This window comes from Pongo abelii, chromosome 18 (genome assembly GCF_028885655.2).
Source record: "Pongo abelii isolate AG06213 chromosome 18, NHGRI_mPonAbe1-v2.0_pri, whole genome shotgun sequence".
Classification (NCBI taxonomy): domain Eukaryota; kingdom Metazoa; phylum Chordata; class Mammalia; order Primates; family Hominidae; genus Pongo; species Pongo abelii.
Genome location: NC_072003.2, coordinates 20,851,508 through 20,879,496, shown reverse-complemented (window position 1 = coordinate 20,879,496; position 27,989 = coordinate 20,851,508). Strand labels below are relative to the sequence as shown.

Genomic DNA, 27,989 nt, shown 5'->3' with positions numbered 1-27,989 from the left:
CAAGAGGATGTGAACATTAACATTCTTGATACAAGTTTGCAAATTGCCTTCCTGAAAGGCAAGACCAATTCACCATGCCCCCCATCCCTTATGGAATACAAGGTGCTTGCTTTCCTTACTCATATGAGGTGCTTCTGTGTTCCAGATATATAAGAGGTCATGCTGTGCAATGCAGAGGACAGGTGGAATTCATGACACAAGCTGGTGGGAAAGGGAAGACAGAATGATTACGGGTACAATGTGGAATGATTTCATATGAGCTTAGTTTGACTGAGATGGTTAGTTTGGGAGAGGGTCATGGATGATGTGGACATAGCAGAGGGAAGGCTCCACCTTATAACCTCCTCATGCCATCCATATGTTGGAGAGGTCTTGTGTGTTTCCTATAAGAGGCTTCCTGGCCAAAATGTCACACTGTGAGCTCTGTGGGGAAGCCTATGAATACCTTGCCTCCTGCTGTGTTTCTGCCACTTAGCATAGTTAATAAAACAGATAGCCTGTATTTACATTTGAGTTTTAGAGAAAGAGAGAGCGCAATAGTTTTCTAGGAGCATATTGTATGAGTGTCAGTGCGGAGTAGTGGGAAGTGCTCTGTATTTACCTGGAGTTGAATTCTGGCTCTGCAGGAGACCTGCTGAACTTCTGAGTCTCCATTTCATCAGGTGTAAAATGTAGTAGCAGATGGAAGTAGAGGCATTTATCTTCCCTTGCCCTTCCCCCTTCCCCCTTCCCCCTTTCCCCTTCCCCCTTTCCCCTTCCCCCTTCCCCTCACTCTCACTCTCACTCTCACTCTCAGCTGCCTGTTTTCTATTCCCCCTTCCTAAGAAACCCAGTCTGCCTTTTAGGGGAATTATCTCTCCCTAAAATGCAGTCTTAGTGGGTTAATAATCCATGGTTCCTATCAACCTTCTGGACTAGACCAGGGACAGGCATGTGATCTAGGATATGGAATTCTGCAAAGAAGGATACAATTACAAGATTCCATGGCTGATGATTCAATCCAGTTGGTGAGGGATGGGGGAGAACTTAGGTGATAATATTGAACAGTGTCTTCTACCAGGAGCATCTGTCTGTTTAAATTCTAGTTCTTCAGTCTTCCCACTAATGAGCTCCTTTTAATAAATTCCTTTTCTGTTTTAGTCAGTTGCTGTTAACTGCAACCAAAGACCCCTAACTGATAAACATTTATGCTCAAGGTTTTTGACTTTGTGCTTCCTCTTTTTTTTTTTTTTTTTAATAGGAATTCAATGAAAGTGTCTACTAGCTTAATCAGAGTCTAAAAAAGCTGGGATTGGCAACGGGGAGAATCTTAATTTCCAGTTTTCATCGTTTTCTTCCATTTTACAACTTCTGCCTTCGTATCTTTACTAGCAACTGAACTGTTCCTCCAACCGCAATTTTTAACTTCCAAAATGCTTCATAAGCATGGTGCAATTATCTGTACTTATATGTTGTCCTGTAGAATTCCTTTGGAGAACACACAATATGAATTGAAAGGAGCTAGGAATTAACTTATCATCTGTTTTGAAGAGATATGTGGGATGTGGAGCGGAGCTTTTTGATTGTGGCTTGAAAATTGATTCTAATTGCTGTTTTTATTGCTGGTTTAGCTGATGCTACTTTCAGTTATTTACATTTTCTGTCTTTTTTTAATTTTTTTTTTTTTTTTTTTTTTTTTAGACAGGGTCTCGCAATGTTGCCCCAGCTGGGATGCAGTGGTGTGATCACAGCTCACTGCAGCCTTGACCTCCTGGGCTCAAGAGATTCTCCCACCTCAGCCTCCTGAGTAACTGGGACTACAGGTGCGTGCCACCACACCCGGCTAATTTTTGTATTTTTTATAGAGATGGGGACCTACTGAGTTGCCCAGACTGGTCTCAAACTGTTGGGCTCAAGCGATTAGGCTGCCTTATCCTCCCAAAGTTCTGGGATTAAAGGTGTGAGCTACCACACCTGGCTCTATGTCTTTTAAAATGACTTAGGCAATGGCATATTTGACTCCACCCCAAATATGTTTATTCAAACATTGAAAATATATCTACATACTCATGTGGCTGGGCAATTTAGAAGACACCTCAAACCCAACAATTCCAGATATACTTAAAATACTGAGACTAAAGTATCCTCTGATAAGGGTAGTGCTTGTATATCTGAATAATTATCTTAAATACTGAACAATTCAGTTACCTCTGAGTACAAAGATACATCTATAGTACAGTGGTTTAGGGAATTGACTTTGGATTTAGACAGACCTTGGTTTAAACCCTAGCTCTGCTTGTTATAGACTGCATTGTAGGGAAATTAGTTTTCTCAACAGTAAAGGGAATAACAATGCTATTAGCCTAGGCTTATCCTACTTCATTCTTCAGACCTTTATTCTGGGATGCTTTCCTTAATATGTCACCCTCAACCTCAGCCCAGGTTGGACTCTCTTGTTATGCATGCTCACAGGACTGTGTTTATTCTCCCAGAGACCCGCTTACAGCTTGCATGGGTACACTTTTTAATTAGATTATTTGATTACATCTTCCCCAACTCCCTGTATCACACTGCACTGTAAGCTCCATGAGGTTAGGGACAACCATATCTATCTCCTTCCCCATTTATTCTCAGTGCCTAGCTCCTGGTTGGCACTCAATGAATATTTACGGAATGAATGAATAAATGGAAAAATTCTTTCCCATAGGGGATTCACTGAGACCATGAATATAAAGTACAGTGGCTGGTACATGGTAACAATTGAGTAAATGTAATCTCCCCCAAAGAAAAACTGCAAAAAAAAAAAAAAAAAAATCCAAACAACAAAATCCCAAACACCCTCAACAATCAAACCACATGTCATGTAAGAAATAAAATATTTATACGTTGCTGTCATCATTAAGATGCTGACTTTTCAGAGTAAGTTATGCTCCTGAATCAAACCACAGCTGATTTTAGTAATTTAAAATGTTTATTTCTTGCTCATGTGGCAATCTGATGAAAGTCAGGTTCATGGTGGCCCTATGACTCTCCTAATAAGCTAAGTGGGCCTGAAGGGTCTCCCATCAGCAATTAAGTGCTTGAATTTGGAAGTGATACAGGTCATTTCTACTCAAAGCCCATTGGTCAGAATTAGTCATATGACCTCTTCTAGATACAAGTCAGGCTAGTCTCCTGTGTGTCTAAAAGGAGAGGGGCCAGGCACAGTGGCTTATGCCTGTAATCCCAGTGCTTTGGGAGGCCAAGGTGGGAAATCAGTTGAGCCCAGGAGTTCAAGACCAGCCTGAGTGACAAAGCAAGACCCTGTCTCTCCAAAAAAAAAAAAGGCTGGGCATGGTGACATGTCCTTGTAGTTCTAGCTACTCTGGAGGTTGAGGTGGGAGGATCGCTTGAGCCCAGAAGTTTGAGGCTGCAATGAGCTATGATCATATCATACCCCTGCATTCCAGCCTGGATGACAGAGCAAGATCCTGTCTCAAAAAAAAAAAAAAGAATTTGATATCAGTGAACATTGGTAATGTCTACTGTAGGCTGTTAAATGAAGCTAAGCATACACTTTTCCTTAAAATGCAGTGCCTGGGCCAGGGTAGCAGTTCTATAAATACTTGTTGATGAAATACAGGCTTGAGTATTCTACATACTAAATGCTAACAGACTTAAACAAAGTGGCTACAGGTGGAAGTAATATTCATGGTCAAAATTTACAATGCTAGACTGTGCCAGAAGGTCTTTCTGCTTGGGTGGTTTACGGGCTACGGTGAAGGGTCTCAGTGCCAAACTGAAGAGGCCAAAGAGCATACCAGGGGTTGGTACCTTAGAGAAAGAAGACAAAGATTCTTTCCTCTTTCTTCCTGTTCCTTGGAGATGGAGAAGACGTGCTTTTGGCTGGCATGTTAGTATCCTAGTACCACAACCTTGGGTAAGCCAAATAAAGTTATTTCTTCACAATTTTGGAGGCCAGAAGGCCAAGGTCAAGGCATCAGCAGGGTTGGTTCCTTCTGAGGCCCACGAGGGAAAGGTCTGTTCCCAGCTTCCCTCTTTGACTTGTAGGTGGCTGTCTTCCCCCATGTCTTCACGTCATCATCTCTCTGTGTTTGTTTGTGTCCAAATTTCCTCTTGTTATCAAGACACCAGTCGGCCAGGTGCGGTGGCTCATGCCTGTAATCCCAGCACTTTGGGAGGCTGAGGCAGGCGGATCACTTGAGGTCAGGGATTTAAGGCCACCTGGCCAACATGGTGAAACCCTGTCTCTATTAAAAAAAGAAAAATACAAAAATTAGCGAGGCATAGTGGTGTGTGCCTATAATCCCAGCTACTTGGGAGGCTGAGGCAGGAGAATTGCTTGAGCCTGGGATGCAGAGGTTGCAGTGACCCGAGATTGTGCCACTGAACTCCAGCCTGGGCAACAGGGCAAGACTCTGTCTCAAAATCAACAACAACAACAACAACAAACAAACAAGCAAAAGAACACTAGTCATATCGGATTAGGGCCCATCCTAATGACCTCATAAAAATAACCCTGTAAAGAGCCTATCTCTAAATATGGTTACATTCTGAGGTACTAAGGATTAAGAATTCAACATATGAATCTTTTGAGGGTTAGACACAATTCATTCCATAACAACTAGTCAAATTCCAGGATGTTGCACTGACCTATACTGTTTAGGGTCACAGTCCACTTCTCTTCTGGGGTCTCATCTCTTCAGAATTGTTCTCTCGCTTTTGAGTAAAATAGGCATAATAATAGCATCTACTTCAAGGTTTGATATGAAGATTAAAAGAGTTACTACATTTGAAGTACTTAGAATAGCACCTGGCACAGAGCAAGGACCCACTAAGTATTAGCATTACTGGAAGTACTTGTTGTCATTACTTTTTCAAATCATGATCACTTCTATTATGCTGGACAATCTTTCTTTATTTGTCTCCTAATAATATTAGCTGCCGCTTACTTAGTACTTGCTGTGTACCCAGCACTGTGCTAAAGGCTTTATATGTATCACTTCATTTAATATGACAGCAATACTAAGAGATCAAATCTGTTGTTATCCTGAAGGTATAGAGTGGTAGAAACAGGGATGATACTAAAAAAACATTTTTTTTAGACCAGGCATGGTGGGTCATGCCTGTAATCCCAGCATTTTGGGAGGCTGAGGCAGGTGGATCTCTTGAGGCAAGGAGTTCGAGACCAGTCTGGCCAACATGGTGAAACCCCATCTCTACAAAAATACAAAAATTAGGGGGACATAGTGGTGCATGCCTGTGATTCCAGCTCCTTGGGAGGCTGAGGCAGGAGAATTGCTTGAACCCAGGAGGTGGAGGTTGCAGTGAGCCGAGATTGCACCACTGCACTCCAGTCTGGGTGACAGAGTGAAACTCAGTCTTATTTTATTTTAACAACCTGAGAAGCAATGACAATGAAAGGTCTAGGACACCCTTGGCTATGCCAGATATTAAGAGTTAGTTGCTAATCCATAGGGATTAGAAGGAAGGGCCAGAGTGATGGGAGTGACTCTGGGAGTTCAGGGAAATAACTCTAACCGGTAGAATTCTTTCAACATGTTAATAGCTGACGAGGCTGTACAGAAGTGTCCTGGTTCATTGTCTGCCCTGGAGGGACCTGGGGGTGACTGTCCCAGATCCATGTTCTTAAATATTTGCTAGCGATAAGGCTAGAGAGCCTCATTTCACAGACAAGAGATTGAGAACCGGAGAAGGCAAGAGACTTTCATGAGGTCATGCAGCAAGCGGGTTGGTGAAGTAGCCTGACTCCTGATTCCTAGGTCTCTGTGTAAATTAAGTTCCTTTTTCCTGCACCTCTCACTGCCAGTCAAGAAGCAGCAGCCCAGCTCATGGAGAATGGCAAACTGCAAAGCCCCAGTAGGATCCCAATGCTGCAGGGCTCTGTCTCCCTCTTTTGCTCACCTGGCTGGGGTGGGTAGACTGAGGGCTTGGCCACCTCTCAAACTCTTATGCTGTCCATTCTGACAATGACGGCAGAGGGAAGTGGCCACTGTTTGGGACAGACTGGCCTAGGGGTTGAGCCCACTCAGCAGGCAGATCTTCAGGTGGCTTTTCCCTCACTGAGCACTCCAGCAGGCCCAGGTGCCAGGTAGCTGAGTCAGCCCCAGATGTGGTGAAAGACTCAGAAGCATATTGGGATGTACCAGACCAGAGCACTCACCTGTCCTCTTTCCTGACCTGAAAGAGAGACACACAGAGGCAAATGGAGAGAAAGACCAAGAGGTAAAGCCAAAGAGACAAAGAGCTACATAGAGAACTGAGCAACAGAACCAGAGGCAGAAAGACCCAGAGATGCAGAGTTAAGAAAGATAGTCAGATGGAGCTCAAGAGAGATGGAGAAGGAACAACAGAAAAACACCAGCGAGGATGACAGGGAAAAGCAAAGAAAGGCAGAGTGAAAGAAACAGGAACAGTAAGAGTGCGAGACGTGTTGGCCGGGCACGGTGGCTCACGCCTGTAATCCCAGCACTTTAGGAGGATGAGGCGGGTAGATCATGAGGTCAGGAGTTCGAGACCAGCCTTGCCAACATAGGGAAACCCCATCTCTACTAAAAATACAAAAATTAGCTGGGCATGGTGGCACACACCTGTAGTCTCAGCTACTTGGGAGGCTGAGGCAGGAGAATCGCTTGAACCTAGGAGGCAGATGTGGTGAGCCGAGATCATGACACTGCACTCCAGCCTGGGCAACAGAGTGAGACTCTGTCTCAAAAAAAAAAAAAAGATGGAGGGGTAGAGAGAGGGAGGGAGAGAAAGAGAGGAAGGGAGAGAGGAGGAGGAGAGGGGGTAGAGAGGGAGAGAGAAAGGGAGGAAGAGAAACAGAGAGAAGGGGAGAGAAAGAGGGAGAGAGAGGGGTAGGGAGAGGGAGAGAAAGGGGCATAGAGGAAGAGAAGGAGAGAAAGGAGAGAGAGATGAAGAGAGAAGCAAGAGAAGTAAGAAGGGGAGAGGGAGGAGGTAGAGAAGAGGAGAGAGAGAGAGGAAGAGGGGAGAGAGAAAGGGGAGAGACAGAATGACTGCTACAGGGGTATGGGGTGCAGGAGAGACTGGCAGGTGATGTGGCCAGTGATATGGGGAGTAGAACTGCAAAGGGCTGGTGAAGAAGAAAAAAAAATTAGGAGAAAGACCATTGGGGCAGGTGGAAGGGAGGAGGACTAGGACACACAGAAGACTTTTCCTGGCATTTGTGGCTCTGTTTGTTATGACAGGGGCAGAAATACAGACTCAGACCCCCACGGTGGCCCATTAGTCCCCACCGCCCCACCGCTCTGCCAGACGGCCGCCCCTACCAGGTCTGTTGCCTCTGAGCCTTATCTATTGCTCCAAAATCTGGGACCATGAGGAGTCCCTGCCGGGAAGCTCAGGCGGAAGCTTCCATCTAAATCCTGGACTTGGCTTCCAGCCACTGCAGCTGAACAGGAGGGACAGTGGGAGGACAGAGCTTGATTTGTACCATGGCTTTTTCATACATGGAGGGCGGTGTCTTTTTTCTGGAAGCGGCAAGAGGATTCTGTGCTGTCCCTAGGGATGTAAGTCTTGACCTTATTCCTTTCCACTAAAGAAACAATTTAAAAAACCAAAGCCAATTTCCTAATACCACTCTGGGCATTTTAACCAGAGTTGAAACTACTGAAAATACAGTAGCTACCATGTTAGGAATGTTGTAAGGATGATCTCATTTATCCCTGTATAATGCTATGAGGAAGGTTCTATTATCTTCCACTTTTGCAGGTGATCTAACAGGCTCAGGGAGGTGAAGAAACTTGCCCAGGATTCTATTTCTGTATATACCAGAGTCTGACCTGTCTGGCTGTGTTTCTTAGTCACTGTGCCATCCTGCCCCCGCCTCCCACCACCATTATACAGATGAAGACATCGGGGCTTGTCAATTTTTTTAATACAATAATTTTATTATTTTTTAAAATTAGATATGGACTCTTACTGTGTTTGCCAGGTTGGTCTTGAGCTCTTGGCCTCAAGCAATCCTCCTGCCGCAGCCTCCCAAAGGGCTATGTTTACATGTGTGAGCTACCACACCTGGCTGGTTCTTTTGTTTGTCTTTTAACTTTTATTTTTAAGTTCAGGAGTACAAGTGCAGGTTTGTTACATAGGTGAACTTGTGTCATGGGTGTTTCTTGTACTGGTTATTCACCATCCAGGTATTAAGCCTAGTACCCATTAGTTATTTTTCCTGATCCTCTCCCTCCCCCCATTCCTCATCCTCCAAAAGGCCCCAGTGTGTGTGATTTCCCTCTGTGTGTCTATGTGTTCTCATAATTGAGCTGCCACTTGATAAGTAAGAATATGCAGGATTTGGTTTTCTGTTCCTTAGTTTCCTAAGGATAACTGCCTCCAGCTGCATCCGTGTCCCTGCAAAGGACATGATACCGTTGTTTTTTATGGCTGCATAGTATTCCATGGTGTATGGGTACCACATTTTCTTTATCCAGTCTGTCACTGATGGGCACTTAGGTCAATTCCATGTCTTTGCTATTATGAATAGTGAGGCTTGTCAGTTCTAATCACTTGCCCAAAGTCACGTGGGTAGAAAGGTGTAGAATGAGGATTTAAACCCAGTAGGGAATTAGACCTTAGTAGGTCTGCTTAACTTCAGTGTGCCTGCTCTTATCCCCTATGCATTGGCTTGGGGACTTTCAGAAATAGGTACTCCCTCCAGGTGCTTCAGGCACCGGTTTATTGTGGCTCATGAAGTAAAGAGAGCAAAAGCTCCAACAGAACTACACATTTAAAAATTGTTGCAGTAGTAAATTTTATGTTACCGGTATCTTACCATAATTGGAGGTTAAAAAAATTTTGTGTGTGGGTCTGCTGAGGTTTGAAAAATTTTTTTAAACCTCCAATTGCCGCTCTCTGTGGAGTATGGTTAATACAGTCTCATCTAGTCATGCTATTTTCATAATGCAGCTTTGCCTACTTGCTGCACTGACCTCCCTTTACCTCCAGATATTGGTTCCTGCATATTCACAGCTTCTGTTTCCTTGTGTCTTCTGTTGTGTTGTGGCCTTCTGTTTCCCGGTTTCTCTGAGTGCCTCACTACTTCCAACGTTCTCTCTCTCTCATTAAAAGTAATGGCAGAAACCACGATTAATTTTGCACCAACCGAATATCTTCATCAAGTCAAACTTCCTAGGAGAAAAGATCAGATTGAATGGCATCTTAGGTTGGGCTTCCTGGAAACAGGCTCTCAGGTATAGATTTGCCTGCAGCGACTTTTTTGAGGGAGAGCTTTTGGGATCAGCATTATGGGTGGAGTGCCGACAATGGGACTGGGTGGAAGAGATGTTGGACTTTGATGCAGTCTCAGCAGAGGCCTCAGCCAACACCATGGGGATGCTTTGGAGCTGGGATGGTGTTCAGATTTATCCCCTTCAAGCAAGACGGTCAGGTCTTAATATTTCTAACACTGGTCTGTTATTGGATATGAGCTGCCCTTAGTGGGGGGTATGACTGCAGGTGAGGTGGCTTTCTTTCACTGAGGGTGATTTTCAGAGATGGACTGAGCTGACATCTGTTGGCTACCAGCACTCCCACCAGCTAGGGGAATGTGAGCCTCAGTCCTGAGGGGAGGTCTGGGTGGTACCCCACAACATCCTCTGCTGATGGAATAATCCCTTTTCAGAATACAGCAGCCCACGGGACCACCTCCATGGCTCTTGGTCTCCCCTGCTCCATCCAATGGATGTCTGTATTTGCCTCTGTTGCTAATTCCTGGTGCAATCAGATGCAACACTGGTTTCAGGTCCTGTGACATGGAACATGGAAACCGTGTGCAGGAATGGCCCGAGGCTTTGCTCAGATGGGGTGGCGGCACAGCAAAGCCTTTGAGCACCCTGGATTCTTGACCATAGCCATGACGCATTGTCAGCTTCCCAGAGTCCAGGAGAGAATTCCTGTACTCCAAATTTTTCTTATTTAAGGCCTGCTAGCCCAGTTGTTAGGAGCACAGATATGAAAAGGTTCTGAAGCTGATCTCCAAATAGCATAACCATTTCCTCTCTGCTCTACAAGGAATTCCTCTTGTTATGTCACCCGATCTCAAAGTATTAGACACCAACGAAATGTCCCAAGAGTGTAGGTGGATCAATACATAGTCACAGCCCCTCCTGAACAAGAGCAATCCTTCTGCTGTCGGCCAGACTGCCATTCATGCTTCCCAAACCCTCTGAAGTTTTCTTGTGAACAGTTACAGTTTTTTTTCTGCTTAGTCTAGGACTTTTTTTCCTCTCTAGCAATTTTCCTCCATGAAGTGAAAACAGACATGGAGACACACATATGCTACGGGGGCTCAATATAGCACCGTCAGTCAAACCCTGCTCTCTCCCTGCTGCAGCAAGGATATGGCTGGGCTCCCATCCTTTCCTTCCCCTTAATTGATTTCCAAATTCAGCCTCCTAGGATGGTGCCTTGGCTGGCATTCCAAGTTCAGCCTCTCAACCTTAATTTAATGCTTCTGGGGTGGTGAGAACTTATGTTTCCCACCTACTAGTTGGCATCTGGCTGATTTTCTTATCCTGAAGAATTTAGTTTCATTAATGTCAAAACTTTGTACATTGCATTGGGGTTGTCAACAGTAATGCATACTTCTGCTGTTCCCAGTCCTCCTGAAACAGAGTCCTTCACATATTCCAGGACAGTGCTGGCATTCAGGGACCCAGTTGTGGCCCATAGCAAGACTGTCAGCCATAGGACTTGCTTCATTAAACCCAGGAGTCCCAGGGCCCAGGCTGGGATTAGCTGGAGGATGCTAAAAGCAGGTTGGATAATTCAGAGTCTGCTTAATTTTGCTGAGGCAGCCTGATATGAGGTCTCGAAGTCAAGTTTTCCAGCCTTCTTCTTCCAAGATTGTGCCAGAAATTCTATACTTGGAGCAGGTAACTTTTCAGCACTGAGTTGGCAAATGTTTATGATTGGATTTTCACACTCCTTTCTGGACAGAAGACAATTTTTGTTGTAAAATAGAAACACAGGGTTAGGAGGACCCAGGGCACCTTAGTAGGGCTGGATCTTGGAAGAATAGTGATATAATGAAACAGGTTTTGTCTTCTGTATTATTTTCTTACCCCTATTCTTTGTAACAAATATTGATTATTTACTGGGAGTAACCCAAATCCCTTTAGGTATGCCAAATATCCCAGATCTCACCAGCTTCTTGGTATAAATGAGGTCATTTTGAGACAAATGTTCAGACCATAGAGGCTTACAGCTTTTGCCTCTTCCTGGTGGACCCCAGTGTTTTCAGGAGTCCTGCAGAGATGTCTCATGTGTGCTAGAATGTGTGCTAACTCTTAGGTTTTTTTCACTCAAGTCTTTTTTGTTTGTTTTTGAAATGTGTCTCCTGCAAACCACTTGAGGATGACAACTCTTTGCTGTACTTCCGCTGCAGTCTTCCATAACAACCCTGATTCCCTGCCACTCTGATGGGTGCATGGGCTCTTTTACAAATGTGCCATGGTCCCTGCATTGTGCTGCCATTGTGCTCCTCTGCTGCAATGGCAAGGAAGTCCCTCTGCCTTGCGTACATTGAACTTGGGTGCCAGGCTCCCAAAGCAGTTCTTCTTGTGCCCAGAACCTCTCAGCCAAGTGCCAATTTCTCTTCTCCCATGAAGACTCAAGCCAACATAGACCAGTATAGCTTCTCATGTCTCAAAGCTCATGAGAAATTTACAAAAAGGATCATTGGACCTGTGGATTTTTCTGCCTTGTGCTCAAAGCTCAGAAGGCCCTGCATTACATTTAGGAAGGGGAGGCACAAGGAGAGGATGTGCCATGAAGCCACTGCTGAAAAGCAGACTTAGTGGTTCACACTCAGGCATGTCCATCAGTCAAGCTCTCCAAGCTGTGTTTTTAGTGTGTTGCATAAGCCACACGTGGTGTGGAGGGAATGGTGTTAGTTTATGCCAAATCAACAGCAGCAAAAATAATGACATCATGGAAAATAATAAAATATTCAACCAGCAACAGATGGAAGGGAAGAATTCCAGTTATGCTGAGAAACTGTTAGTGACACAAACTGTTTGGGGTCTTAGCTAGTCAAACCAAACCCAATTCCACTAGCCAAAAAGTAAGAAGAATATTATCATTCAGCCAGAAACATGAGCCACTCAAATCCCCTGTCCAGAAACAGTCCTTTTGGGATCTGATGGGGCAGAGGGGCAAAGCAATTTCAAAGTATCACCCTCCGCTCATCATCAAAGAGCCTTGTTTGTTCACTGATGCCCAGTAAATCAGAACCAGGGAATCAGATACAAATTTCCTTTGCCTTTTGATTTCCTTTATTAATGGAACCTTTTTAGAGGTCTGTTTATACTTTTCACTTGTACAAAATCACAATACTTCACACAAAGGCAGCAGATGGTACTGAAAGCTGGAAATTGGGCCGAATTGCCTCTCTCATAACCAGTGCTACCAGAGCCTTCTCTTGGATGTAAGGAAACTTGAATCTAATTGCGGGGTTGGTTGTTCCAATTCTGTGTAACTATAGGTTTCTTTGTCTGGGGTTTTTTCCTCCTCAAATTTAATGTTTCTCCTTGAGCTCCTGTCAAATAGCTCCTTTAGGAATCTGAGTAGAGTAACTGTTGATTATTTTAAACTGAGACTGAATTTTAAGATTACAATGTTCCAGGAGTGGCATCTCCAAGACTTGAAGTGCCTCTCTGTCCACGTGTCCCCCCGGACCCTCCTGTTGAGGTTTCATGTGAACCTCATATTTGTTTCATATTTGGTGTTATGTGAACCTTCCATCTGGCCATAGCTGACTCGACAGGGACTGGCACTTGAGCTAAAAGTAGCCAATGAAGTAGCCTCATGTAAGAGTCCATCTCTACATAGGACTATGATTAATTAGACCCATTACATTCTCCTCTGAAAGTTTTGAATGAGACATTGCTCAAAGGGAGTGGGATATATGTTCATTCTAGTAGGAATCTTGTCTGTTTTCTTTCCTAATTTATCACCATTATTGATTATAGTACCCAGCACTTGGCTGGGCATGGTGGCTCATGCCTGTAATCCCAGCACTTTGGGAGGCTGAGGGAGGCAGATCACAAGGTCAGGAGTTCATGACTAGCCTGGCAACATGGCGAAACCCTGTCTCTACTAAAAATACAAAAATTAGCCAGGCATGGTGGCACATGCCTGTAATCCCAGCTACTTGGGAGGCTGAGGCAGGAGAATCGCTTGAACCCTGGAGGTGGAGGTTGCAGTGAGCCAAGATCACACCACTGTACTCCAGCCTGGGCAACAGAGTGAGACTCTGTCTCAAAAAAAAAATAATAATAAGTAGTACCCAGCACGGCACACAATAAATATTTGATAAATAAATGCATGCACCCTTATGTAGAAAGATTTTAAAAAAATAAATCAACATCTCTCTCCTCATATTTTACCTTTTTCTCCTGCCACCAGGCAGCCAGGTTCTTCCTTATCTCCTCTTTTAAATTGTTATTATTGTTTTAAACATACTTTATTTTTTAAGGCACCTTTAGGTTTGCAGCAGAACTTCTCACATACCCCCTGCTTCCTCACATGCATAGCCTCCCTCATTATCAACATCCCCACAGAATGGTACATTTGTTATAATTGATAAATCTACATTGACACATCATTATCATCCAAAGACCAAGTTTACATTAGGGTTCATTCTTGCTGTTGTTCATTCAATGGGTTTTGACAAATGCTTAATGACATGTATCTACCATTATAACAACATACAGAGTAGTTTCACTGTCCTAAAAATCCTCTGGGATCCAACTGCTCCTCTCTCCCTCCCTCCCCTCAACCTCTGGCAATCCCTGATCCTTTTACTGTCTCCATCATTTTGATTTTTCCAGAATGTCATAGAGCTGGAGTCATATAGAACACAGCCTTTTCAGGTTGGCTTGTTTTGCTTAGTAATATGCATTTAACATTCCTCCATGCTTTTTATGACTTGATAGCTCATTTCTTTTTAATACTGCATAACATTGAATTCTCTGGATGTACATAGATTATCCATTCACCTACTGAAGGGCGTCTTGGTTGCTTCCAAGTTTTGGCAATTATGAAGGAAGAGGCTATAAACATCTCTGTGTGGGTTTTTGTGTGGATGTTAAGTTTTCAATCCATTTGAGTAAATATACCAAAGAGTGCAATTTCTGGATCATATTGTAAGGGTATGTTTAGTTTTGTAAGAAACCTCCAAAGTGCCTTCCAAAGTGCCTGTACCATTTTGCATTCCCATCAGCAATGAATGAAAATTCCTGTTGCTCCACATCCTCACCAGCATTTGGTGTTTTCAGTGTTTTGGATTTTGGCCATTCTAATAGGTGTGTAGTGATGTGTCATGGTTGTCTGAATTTGCAGCTTCCTAATAACATATGATGGTGAGCATCTTTTCTTATGCTTATTTGCTATCTGTATATCTTTGTGAGGTGCCTGTTCAGGTCTTTTGCCCATTTTAAATTGGGTTGTTTGTTGTCTTATTTTTGAGTTTTAAGGATTCTTTGCATATTTTAGATGGTAGACCTTTATGAGATACGTCTTTTGCAAATCTTTTCTCTCATTCTGTGGCTTATCTTCTCACTCTTGATTCTCTCTGCATTTTTCTGACTTTTTGCCTGGGCAAAAAAGATGGGCAGTGTGGTGCAGTATTTAAGCGTTCAGATTCTGGAGTCATCTGCCTGAGTGTGAGTCCTGATTTTGCCACTTGTTCAAGCAATTGATCATACCATTCTGATTCTCAATTTTCTCATCTGTGAAATGGAGAGAATATTACTGCCATCCTATAGAGTTGTTATGAGAAGTTAGAATGGTCCCAACATGTAGTTAGTAAGCACTGTATAAATGGTAGTCATTATTTTTGGGATTATCTCTTTTTTGCATGGTTTGGACTCAGTCACTAATTGGTTCTTGTCTTCTACCAATCCTTTCTTTACTCACACCATTGAAGGCACACTGGCCTCTACCCCCACCTCAGGGTGTCTGTCCTTCTGTTTCCTCCTTTTGAAGTGCTTTCCTCCCAATATACTTGTGTCTTGCTCTTTCATCTCGTTGTTCAGTATTTTTAGCTGTCATAAACAGAAGCAGTCTAAAGATGATGGGGTTTCCTATCTTTGGTAGAAATCTCAGTCCATTGATGCTAGCCATCTCAGAGGGAAGAGGGACTTTGTAGGAGCAGAGAGGGAGGAGTAGAGGTTCCTTGAGACTGAGAGGGAAAGGAGTCTGTATGTTCAGAGAGTGATGGAGACTGAGCCTTGCTCTGTGGGAATGCTCCTGGAAGGTGGCAAGATCTCAAGGGAAAGCCGCTCCCAGGAAGACTGGGGGACCTGGGTCTGCCAAGGATCTCCAGGCCCCAAGCATGACCTATACACTGCAGAACCACTTGGATTGAAGTCACCATGTAGAGTGAAGCAGAGTATACACTGGTGACAGCCAAGTGGACTGAGGTTTGGGTAGACACTTTCTATTGCTTACTGTGACATGAAACTCTATTTACTCTGCATCTGACAGAGTAACTGAGGCTAAACTTCATGGAAGTTCATAGGGATGATGGCTCAAAGCCAGAGGGACTTTGACTAATGCAATCTGAGTCATAGCACCAGAATTATGTTATCAAACACCAGGGATTTGCCCAAGATCCAGTTGTTTGCTGCACAGAAAGCCAATCATAGAGACAATAAGCATTACAAAGGAAGATTTTTTAATATGGGTGATGTCACCCAGGAGACAGGAGACAAATCCCAAATCCATCACCCCATCTGACTAAAATTTGGGGTTTATACAGTAGGGAATAAATGTAACTACATGTGGGAAAATAGGAACTGGGGGAGGGTAAGGAAGAGTCATAGTCAACAGGAACTAGTGTGGGAAAATATGAATTAGGGAGGAATTGATAGCAGTTGGTTGGTTAGGCAATCATGACAGATGAGGGGTCTGGTGTCTCACTGCAGTGACCTGGTAAGTTTCAGTTTCTTGATACTACCTCATGGTCAGTTTCCCGAGAAAGGAACTCAGATAAGGTAAATGGAAATTTCTCAAGTTTTAAGACTGGGAATGTCAATTACTTTATTTTAAGAACCATAAATATCAGTTCTATGGGATAATTGGGCTGGTTTCATAAAGAAAGTGATATTTCTTTCACCTTGAGTTTGGACTTTAGAATTACACATAAAATAAATATTTCCAAGTTCATCCTTGCTTACTGTAATTTGAGAGAATCTAGTTACTGGTAAGGTTACCATTTAGACACGGTCCCTGTGTCTTTCTCCCCTCACCCTGCCCTTTCTAACCTTTCAGGTACTGGAAGTGAGTTCCCTTCTGAGACCACACTTTTGAATTGCTCATCTGCCTGCCTGGTTACTGTGACATCCAGTCATATGTGTTGATTACTTCAGCCTCCCCGACCAAACTATAGGATGAACCTCGAGCAAGACATAAACTTTTGTTTTATTTTTATTTTTTTAATCTCACAAGGATGGCTGAAATTTGTTGTTTTAAATGAGTGACATTAGGTGTGTTTGTTGTCCTACCCTCAACAACCTTATCCTGAGTGATACCTACATTAAATCCTTAAAAACACTGTTGCCAAACTGTTGAAACCAAAGGAAGTGTTCAAAACATTGGAAATGGCATATCTTTACAGACAAAATATTTTGCCTTAGCAAACATGTGGAGAAGGAAGTGGATGTTGCTATATTTAGAGCACAAAGCAAATGTGTTGTTTTGGAGTATTCAGACAGATAAACATGTTCAAAAACATGTTCAAAATGTTCCACCTATTGCCTGGTTAGAAATACCAACACAGCATAAAAGGTCACAGTATTTCCTTGTACATGTTGTATACACACACCTACACACTGATACCATATACTGTAGAGCTAAGTGCTGTTTGGTTGCTAGAAACAAGTATTTAATTAAATTCACAGAAGTTAGAGATCAAACTATGGCAGGATGAAGGCAGGACACACACCTAGCTCTTGTGACTCCATATCATCTCTTGTTCATTTGAGTCTCGCATGGTTTTGCAAAATTATAAAGTGTTTTCAGATTCTCTTCCTTCATCACATTTGATAGAATGTTCACAGATTTTGTATATCAATTCCTTGTTGAATTTTCACTATTTTACTATCATCTGTTTTATTCCCTCATTCTCTTTGGTTATATATTTTACCCTCCTGAACAGTTTCTCCTAATTATGATACAATTTTTAGCTTTTGTATTTTTGTTACCTAATTTCAGAATCTCTAAAAAAGATGAACTTAGGAGTTGAGTTGGAAGGGAGGTTTGGGCTAAAGGGACATTTCCTAACCTAAGAATGAGAAAACATCAGTTGTCTATATCAAGGGATGGGAGATTTGCTAATGGAGATTATGGGGGAACAAACTATTCCCCACTCCAAAACCATCCTTGGCACCACAACTGCCATAAACTTCTTCTTTTTTTTTTTTTTTTTTGAGACAGGGTCTTGCTCTGCTGCTCAGACTGGAGTGCAGTGGGATGATCTTGGCTCACTGCAACTCCCACCTCCCAGGTTCAAGGGATTCTCCTGCCTCAGCCGCCTGAGTAGCTGGGATTACGGGTGCCATCACACCCAGCTAGTTTTTGTATTTTTAATAGAGATGGGTTTTCACCATGTAGGCCAGGCTGTCTCAAACACCTGACCTCAAGTGATCTGCCCACCTTGGCTTCCCAAAGTGCTGGGATTACAGGCCTGAGCCATTGTGCTGGGCCCATTGTGGGGAATGTTTATTCTTTTTTTTTTTTTTGAGATAGTTTCGCTTTGTCGCCAGGCTGGTGTGCAGTGGCACGATCTCGGCTCACTGCAACTTCTGCCTCCCGGGTTCAAGCAATTCTCCTGCCTCAGCCTCCCAAGTAGCTGGGACTATAGGTGCACGCGACCACACCCAGCTAATTTTTGTATTTTTAGTAGAGACAGGGTTTCACTATGTTGGCCAAGATGGTCTTGATGTCTTCACCTCGTGATCCGCCTGCCTTGGCTTCCCAAAGTGCTGGGATTACAGGCGTGAGCCACTGCGCCCGGCCAGAATGTTTATTCTAAAGGCAATGATTTCCTCAACTTGCTACTTTCTTTTCTTTTAAACAAGACTCTCATACAATCTCTTTTGAAATCACTACAATTGGGGAGAAAATGCTTTGATGTCTGACCAGTTAATAATGAGACTCTGGACAAGTTGTTCAACTCCTTAGATGGACAATAATCATATGACTTCATTGAATTACTATGAAGATTATATAAAATCATATCTGGGAATGGCTTATGGGGTGAGGGCATATGGGGTGAGAACCCTTACGCCTGTTCTTTCCTTGCAGCTAATGGGGAGGTAGTGTCATTGAACTAAAGTAGGTCCCTTTGCCTATGCAACTGAAAGCCAAACACCAAAGCACCAGATTTTTGTAGCAAGAAAGGTTTATTGCCAGGTGGCCAAGCAGAGAGACAGTCATGCTCAAGTCTGTCTCCCCATACTGGCCTTACAGCTGCAGATTTAGGGGAGCGATGTTAGGGGTGGGGTTTTAGGGCTGAACAGTGATTGGCTGAAAGGAAGGGGTGTTTAGAAAGTCCCTTGGACATTCCATTGCCTCTTCACACTTCTTCATAAGTTGCATGTGCAAATTTGGAGGGAGTTGGTATGAAACGTGGTGAAAATTCAGGCTGTGACATCAAAAGATTACTCATTTGGTGAGCAAGTTTGTTCTGTGCAGGCTCCAGTCAGCCATATTGGTTCCAATCTGTTTCGGTCAGTTTTGTAAGCTGGGGGGGATTGTAGCAAAGTGTATCTTTTTTTTTTTTTTTTTTGAGATGGAGTTTTGCTCTGTCGCCCGCCCAGGCTGGAGTGCAGTGGCGCCATCTTGGCTCACTGCAAGCTCCGCCTCCCGGGTTCACGACATTCTCCTGCCTCAGCCTCCCGAGTAGCTGGGACTACAGGCGTCTTCCACCATGCACGTTTAATTTTTTATATTTTTAGTAGAAACGGGGTTTCACCGTGTTAGCCAAGATGGTCTCGATCTGACTTCCTGATCCGCCCACCTTGGCCTCCCAAAGTACTGGGATTACAGGTGTGAGCCACCACGCCCAGCCAGCAAACTGTATCTTATTCCTGCAAGATAAGCTCAAGATTTCTGTTAGTCACTGGTTTCTTTAACCCTGTGGGGCATGGTTTCAACAGCATGACCTAGTAGGTGTTCATACTCTAAAGTCACATAGCTGGGTTCAAATCCTAAACTCTGCCTCTTGCTAGCTTTGTATAAACAGGATGTGGGGGTGCAAATTACTTCAATTCTCCAAACCTCACTTGCAGTGTCTACAAAATAAATAAATAAATAAATAAAATGAAATCTGATACAGTGTGAGGATTAAATGAAATATTGAGTCTATAGCACTTGGTATGGTAAGTGCTATATACTCAAGAAATGGCAGGTTTTGTTAACTTCATTAGAAACAAGTATCTCTTTTCAGTCCAGTCCTGTGTCATCATCGTCTTCAACATCATCATCGTCATTGTCATCTTTGTTTTTTAGAGATTGGATCACTTTCTCTGTCTCCCAGGCTGAAGTGCAGTGATGTGATCATAATTCATTGCAGCCTCGAACTCCTGGGCTCAAGCGAATCCTCCTGCATCAGCCCTTGAGGGTTGAGGACTCTCAGCCCTTGAGGTGCTGGGACTACAGATGTGCACCATCATGCCTAGCTAAGTTTTTATTTTGTAGAGATGAGGTCTTGGTTGTGCAGGCTGGTCTTGAACTTCTGACCTCAAGCAATCCTCCAGTCTCCTAAAGAGCTGGGATTACAAAGATGAGCCACTGTTCCCAGCTTTGTATCTTCTAATAGAAGCTCACAATCCTTGACTGGAAACCCTTGAGGACATATGTCTTAAAATAAGGAATGTTATGGAAATTAGAAAGGTAATGTGGTGCATAAACTATACATTCCACAACATCCCACTTCCAATGGAGTCTGCAGTAGCACTTCCTGGTCAGCTCATTACTGCCATTAAATATGTGGATGTTCATGCTAGGTGGGATGTGAGATAAATAAAGGGCATACATAGCCTCATTTCAGTTCTGGTCAAGTTTTGTTGCCAAATGAATTTCTGCCAACCTTAATTTAAAAAAATTTGGTTTCCAGAGCTTTTGGGAATTCAGAAACCCATGCAGTCATTAAAAATTCTCCTGTTCTGTGTATTGAAGCTATTTCTAGTGCTTGTTTCTGCTTTAAGCTGTGCCTCTTCTACATCTCTGTGTTTCAGTCAACCTTTCAAAGCTTCTTTTGGACTCAGCTCTCCTCCTTTGACTTCCTGTGTTTTGCTTTCCCCTCTCATCTCTGTCTCTATTCTTTATCCCCTCCTGGACTTCTTCTCTTTCGGGAGTTCACACACTACTGGCATGAAGACTGTTTTCATTTTCTTTGTTTTTTCCCTCCGCTACATTGTCTCTAGATTTTCATGCCTCTCTCTCTCCTCCTCTGTGGATTTCAGAGCCTTGCTTCTGCAGTGAGGGCTCCCTGCCTCTGTTCTTGTCTAAGTACCATCTACCGTCTGATATGTGCTTTTATTTCTGGTGAAGATATTTTATTTTTCATAAAAACATCATTGTACAATGCTCTACAGAGGAAGAAAATTTCCTTTAATGTCCCCCAAATGCTATGTGGTTTAATAGTCATCTTCTTCCTTTAAAAAACTGAATATGTAGTTGATAATAACAACTGATTTCTTGTGAAATATAGCATTTATGTTTTAAAAATTTATTTCCCTTTATTTTAACTAAAGGCAAGTCCAGTTGAAACCTGTACTTTTTGCAATTAGCCAAATCAAAGCTATCATAATTCAAACATAATAAAATAAAGTGCTAAATAGTGGTACTGATTCTTTGTTTCTGCCCTTTTATTCATTGGTGGTGGCGCTTGGCTCCCACCCTAATGACCCTACCACCCTCTTTCTCCTTTTAATTTCTTCATCTCTTCCAGATATACCTCTTTGTTCTTGCTTTCTTTTACAATGCCAATATCATTATGATAATTTATTGAGCTCTTACTGTGTACTAAGCACTTTACATGGATCATTTAGTTTCATCCTTTCAATACTCCATGAGGTAGGGTAAGGACCCTCTTAATCCTTATATTTCAGATGAGAAAATTCAGGCTGAGAGATAAAGTGACTTGCTCAAGATTACACAGCTAGTCAGTAGCAGAAATGGAATTCAAACACTGTTGCATTAGATCTTTGCATTTAATCCTTGTTGCATTAAACTGATTCCAAGGCTTATGATTTCAATCACTATGCCTTTATTTCCTCCATTGCAGCAGATACTGCCATTCCTGTTATTGAATTTATCTTCTCTTTCTCGATTTTTATAGCTTCTTAAATCTGACTCATCTCTGCTGCCCTCTTTTCAGCATGCCATTATCTTAGGTGGTTTGTCCACATTTACCCATTTCCATGGTCGAATTCTTGGTCCTTATCTTTTCCCAATGGCACATTGAGATTATTTTATAATCACCACATACTCATGGTGAACTATAGGATCAATCCCAATTTCAAATATTCTTGTTCTCACAAACCACTGGAGCATCTTGGAAATAATATGCTGGTCAGCAGAAAGAGCATCTGCTTCCTCTGTTGCTAGACACCTGCCCATTCAAAGTCATGTCTTGGCAGAAGGCACCATTCAAAGTCATGTCTTGACAAAATGGCTTCATGTCATAAAGCCATGGTATCTGTGTTATCTTTCGGGTATCCGTGAATTATTGAACCTATGTTTGTTATATTAGTTAGACTTGCTGTGCAGCAGTAAACCAAATTGCCACATTTCTAATTTAATGTAGCAAAGACATATGTCTCTTTCACATTAAAGTCAGAGGTGGTTTAGGAGTCTCCTTGGCTTTTCTCCTTGAACAGTGACTCAGGGATCTGGGATGTTTCCATTGTGTAACTCCGTCTTTTTTTTTTTTTTTTTTGAGACAGAGTCTCGCTCCACTGCCCAGGCTGGAGTGCAGCGGCGTGATCTCGGCTCACTGCAACCTCCACCTCTTGGGTTCAAGAAATTCTCCTGCCTCAGCCTCCCAAGTAGCTGGGATTACAGGTGCCCACCACCATGCCCAGCTAGGGTTTTTTTTTTTTTTTGTATTTTTAGTAGAGACAGGGTTTTGCCATGTTGGCCAGCCTGGTCTCAAACTTCTGACCTCAGGTGATCCACTCACCTTGGCCTTCCAATGTGCTGGGATTACAGGTGTGACCCACCACACCCAGCAGCAACTCCATCATCTTAAAGTTCTTTGCTTCCAGCCACCTGGATAGGAGAGTGGGTGGGGCCTATTCACAGACCCTTACCCACAAAGAATAGTCATTATCATGACTACAAAGACATATTCATTGAGATGATTTGTCCAAGGTCTTCCAAGTTAGTAAGTGGTAGATTCAGAACTAACTACCTTGACTTTTTTTTCCATGATATGTTTTATTAACTAGGAATATTTTATCTGTGTTAATCCTTCCTGGCTTGATTTATTTAATTAATTCACAATGAGTTATTGGATTTTTTTTCTTTTTTTTTTTTTTTTCTAATAATTCTAGCAAAAGTTCCAGGGAGGGTTCCCTTGGGTAGGCTTGGGCCATATGTCCGTCTATCCTCAAACCAATCACTCTGGCTGTGACAATATGGCATTCTGTTTGGTCAGGTCAATGTTGTGCATCTGATTCTAGAGAGGAGGAAATGGATTATGGGGCACCTTCACTTCTGCCATATGTGGTGGGAACAGTGGAGAGCTGTCTCCCAAAATAAAGCCAGGATGCTGTTATTAAAAGAAAAAGTAGCAGATGTCAGGCAGTCAAATCAAGAGAAGGATCATCAAGTTGAACAACTGAAAGAAGAAGGAAATATAAAGGAGAATTAGTGACTAAGGAAATTAATCAATGAGAAAATAAATGAACAAATGATGCTTCTTTGATGGAAGATGAGGGAATCCTCCCAAATGTGGAAAAGTGAATTAAAGGCAAGCTGATGCCACACAGAACATAGGTTTTGAATGTTGCATTGTTTTGTGGTAGGTTCATCTTGGTTAGGGTGAATCTTAGAGGGTCCAGAAACTTTTTGGTACAAAAATGATTATGTGTTCCCTGTGCACCTTTGACTTTTCTCAATCTCACTGGAGTGGGAGCAGCTTTCAGCTGTTGACCTGCTACCCCCTGTCTTAGTCCACCTTGTGTTGCTATAATGGAATACCTGAGATTGGGTAATTTATGAAGAAAAGATGATTATTTGGCTTATGATCCTGGTGGGTGGAAAGTCTAAAATTAGGCATCTGCATCTGGTGAGGGCTTCAGACTGCTTCAACTCATGGTGGAAAGTGGAGGGGGAGTGGGTATATGCAAAGAGATTACATGGTGAGAGAGAAAGCAAGAGAGAGAAGCCAAGGAGGCCAGGCTCTTTTTAACAACCCACTCTCAGGTGAGCTAATCCATTCCTGAGAGAGTAGGAGCTTACTCATTCTTGAGAGAGACATTAATCTATTCACAGGAGATCCATCCCCATAACCCAAACAACTCCCACTAGGCCCCACTTCCTGATGCTGCCCCACTGGGGATCAAATTTCAACTTGAGAGAGACTAACCACATCCAAACCACAGGACACCCACAAAAGAAACTCCATGAAGAGAAGTTAGTTTATTCCTCCCCATCCCCAAGGCTTACCCCCTCCTTCAATTTCTGTGGGTCTCCACCTCCTCCTTGGAGAATCAGCTGGGCTGAAAAACAGCCAGGAGGCTCATCTGCATTCACCTCTGTAGGCAAAGTGACTTCTGCAACACTAGGCCTAGAGTGCGTTTATCTGTCCCTGAGTCAGAGATTTTGTCTATAGGCCTTTCTGCTGTGTTCCTCCAGAGAGAGGTAAACTGCCTTTAAGTAATTGCTGAAGAAGGCATAAACCAGGAAAATTTGATTTGAGCATGCAATTTGAATCGGGAAATGCTCATATAAATAACCGGAGCAGCTGAATGCAGCGGGTTTGTGCTTTATAGGTTTTTTTTTTTTTTTTAATCTCACGGTCTTCAGAATAGAAGTTCTGCTGCAGCAGCTTAAACCACCTCAGGTCTTTGCACTTTGGCCTTGTCCTAGTTTGGTACTGTTAACTGCCAGGCTAGAGTTTGGCTAAGTTGAAGTTGTCTTATTTATCTGTATCTTTGGAAAGAAAAAAAAATTGCTTGAACACCCAAATAACATTATATCATAGAACACCAACACAGTCTTTAAAAGAACAAACACTTTTGAACCAAGAAGAAGTTTGGAGTCATTTAGTTCAACTTCCCCAATGATGGAATAAGGAATTCAGAGATGGTAAGTCACTTTCTAGGGTCACTAAGATTTTGGAAGTGTCATAATCAGCTTTTGCTGCAGCAACAAACAATTCCCAAATCCAAGAGCTGTAGGTTTCTAACTTATATTATATCTGTGCCAAAGGTCACCCATGGCTCTCCTGAGCTGGGCTGGGCTCTCTCCTCTTGTATTCTCAAGGAGCAGCCACGCTTGGGGGCATGCTACTCTCATGATAGATGACAGAGGCTGAAGAGCACAGAACCAAATTTCAGGAGTTCATTTATAGCTACTGATTGGATATGGTGATTGTCATATCTGTTCACATTCCATCAGTCAAAACACGTCCCTTGGCTGCCAAGCCCAATGGCAATAGGGCAGGCATGGGAAGCATGGCTAGAATGGATAGGGTGCAAGTCATTGTGAGCAAGTAATACAATCCACCACTGGAGAGTGGAGAAACTCTTGCAGTGATGAACGCCCAAGAAGAAATGTGAAAACTGAGAACGTCTTTGATGTTTCCTGAATCCACTTATTCTTTTAGTGTTACCAATGTTAATGAATAACCACATTCACCCAGTGATGTGAGCTTAATATCTGGGTGTCATTCCAGATCCTCCCTCATCTCTGCTTGTTACATCCAATAATCAACCAACTCTTTCCTTATCAGTACTTACCAAACATGCCTCAAATTTCCCCCTTCTTTTCACACTTCGTTTCCCAGGTATTTTGCCTACAGGCTCTTTCTCTCCAATCCATGCACTGCACCATGGTCAGAGCCACTTCCTCTCATCATGTCTAGGCCACTTTCTTGGGTAAAGTCCTTCCACAGATATAAGGATAAAATGCCATTCTTCTCATGTCACCTTAAACATTCAGTTCCTGCTACTCCCTCCCCACCTACACCTGGCCCTGGGTTCAATATTTACTCATCTAAGAGCAGCCAGTTTGAATATTAACCAGGTTAGTATGGAAGCAGGATTTGGGACATGCTCTAGTCTTTGCTGGGATTTGCTAAGTAGGTGAGAACTAAATAAGAATTGATTACAAGTCTCAGAAGGATGGGAGGAGGAAAGCCAAGCTTCTATAATCGATTCTTTGTTTATGGAGGAGGTGATCCTTCATCTTCTACGAGGGCTCAGCAGAATAATGGACTTCTTTTCTCCCAACACCAGGGTCCAGAAAATATTACTCATCACCTCCTGCAATGTAAGCCCCATTGAGTATTCCCAGGATTCTGTGATGATTTAATTATGAATCACCCACTCCCAGGTATTGGAGAGTTGACTCTTGTTTCGATTTCACTGAGATTTTGGATCATCCTGGCTGTCTTTCCTCCATCCCCTATTAATGAGGCAGTGACTATGCTGGAATTAGCTGGATATTCCACGTTGTTTCTCAGTGACCGTGTGCTTTTGTGGCATGTTCAACCATTCTTTGTGGCTGTAATGCATTTTATGCTCCAATCCATCAGTCCTTTACCCCTCATCCTGATTTTGATTTAATCCTCTTGTTAATCTAGAAAACTGCTATTCAACATCATGAGCCTAGCTCACAGCATGTCTTCTTTGAAAGCTCTCTTTCTGGAGTTTACACACTACTGGCATGAAGACTGTTTTTATTTTCCTTGGTTTTTCCCTCTGCTACATTTTCTCTAGGTTCTCATGCCTCTCGCTCTCCTCCTCCTCTTTTGGTTTCAGAGTCTTGCTTCTGCAGTGAGGGCTCCCTGCCTCTGTTCTTGTGTGAGTATCATCTCCTATCTGATATGTGCGTTTTTGGTGAAGATTCTTTATTTTTCCTAAAAACACCATTGTACAATGCTCTTTAGAGGAAGGAAGTAGAGTTTTTTACATTATCTTTTTTAAAAAATTAATTTTTATTTTCATTTTAAGTGCTGGGGTATGTGTGCAGGATGTGCAGCCTGTTACATAGATAAACATGTGCCAGGGTGGTTTGTTGCACCTATCAATCCAGCACCTAGGTATTAAGCCCAGCATGCATTAGCTCTTTTTCCTAATGCTCTCCCTCCTCCCACCCCACCCCCCAACAGGCCCCAGTGTGTGTTGTTCCCCTCCCTGTGTCCACGTGTTCTCATTGTTCAGCTCCCACTTATAAGTGAGAACACGCAGTGTTTGGTTTTCTGTTCCTGAGTTAGTTTCCTGAGGATAAAGCCTTCCAGTTCCATCCATGTCCCTGCAAAGGACATGATCTCATTCCTTTTTATGGCTGCATAGTATTCCATGGTGCATATGTACCACGTTTTCTTGATCCAGTCTATCACTGATGGGCATTTGAGTTGATTCCATGTCTTTGCTACTGTGAATAGTGCTGCAATGAACATACGTGCACATGTACCTTTTTTACATTTTTTTTTTTAGCTCTTATGCTGTCCTTCACATTATCCCCTTCATTCACTTAGTTAATTAATATTGGTTGACAGTTTACTATGTGCCAGGCACCATGTAAGGCACTGGGAATGCAACTGTGAACAAGAGTGACAAAGCCCCTGCCGTCATGATACCAATTGACTAGGGGGGATTATGGCATCCAACAAACTCACATGAGTCAGGCAGTTACCAATGGGGTGAGTGCTGTGGAAGAAATAAATAAGGTGATGGGCTGGAGAGTAACTGGGAGAGGTCACTTGGATCGTGAGGTTGGGACCACCTCTTTGAAGAAGTGATGTTTCAATTGAGCCCTGAAAGATGAGAAAGAACTAGGCTTGGGAATAGATAAGGGAAAGAGTAAGCGCAATGAGAACAAGGGCACACGCTTGGAGGCAAGAAAGTGCTTGATAGGCCTAAGTCTTAGCCAACAATCAGGACCTGGTCTGAGATGAGGTTATAGGAGTGGGTGTGGATAGAACATGTGAAAACTTGTAGGCTATTTTAGTGACTCTAGGCTCTATCTAAGAGCAATGAAAATATATTAAAGGATTTCAAGCAGAGGAATAGCACAACATGATTAACCATTTCAAAAGACAACCCTAGATGTTGTGTGTATTACAATGGGAAGCAGGGATAGACACAAAAAGTTCACTTTTTTTTTTTTGTAAGGAGGCTTTTGCAATAACCCAGACAAGAGTAGGTGCCTTAGACTAGGGTAATGGCCATGTGCTTACAGAAGAGTAGAAGTCAAGACCTACTTTGATGATAAAACAGACAGGACTTGTTGATCTATTGAAGGTGAGTTCTAGCAGAGATAAATCAAGGATGACTTTGAAAGCAAGGGTGGTTTTTGCCATGAGCAACTGGGCAGGTGCAGAGGCCTTTTACTGAAATGTGAAAGCTGGCAGAGGAGCATGAGGTTGGATAAAATGAGAGCTCTTTGAAGACATAATAAATCTGAGATGCCCATAAGGGGGCATGATGACTAATTTTATATGTCAACTTGACTGGGCTAAGTGGTGCCCAGATAGCTGGTAAAACATTATTTCTGGGTGTGTCTGTGAGAGTGTTTCTGGAAGAGGTTACTGTTTGAGTCAGTAGACTGAGTAAAGATGATGACTCTACTGAATGTAGGTTGGTATCATTCAGTCCACTGAGAGCCTGAATAAAAACCAAAGGCAGAGAAAGGGTGAGTTTGTTTTCTCTGCTTGAGCTGAGACATCCATCCTCTCCTGCCCTTGAGACATCAGAGTTCCAGGTTCTCGAGCCTTCAGACTCAAACTG

The 27,989-nt window shown here is 42.8% G+C and overlaps 1 long non-coding RNA gene across 1 annotated transcript in view; it reads left to right on the top strand.

The window, feature by feature from the left end:
• LOC129050928 (uncharacterized) overlaps window positions 1-17,200 on the top strand; it is a 29,543-nt gene extending 12,343 nt beyond the window's left edge. Inside the window, exon 3 of the long non-coding RNA XR_008514836.2 lies at window positions 16,294-17,200. This is a non-coding gene — a long non-coding RNA (uncharacterized LOC129050928). The remainder of the gene's footprint in view (window positions 1-16,293) is intronic.
• Window positions 17,201-27,989: the final 10,789 nt, after the last annotated feature.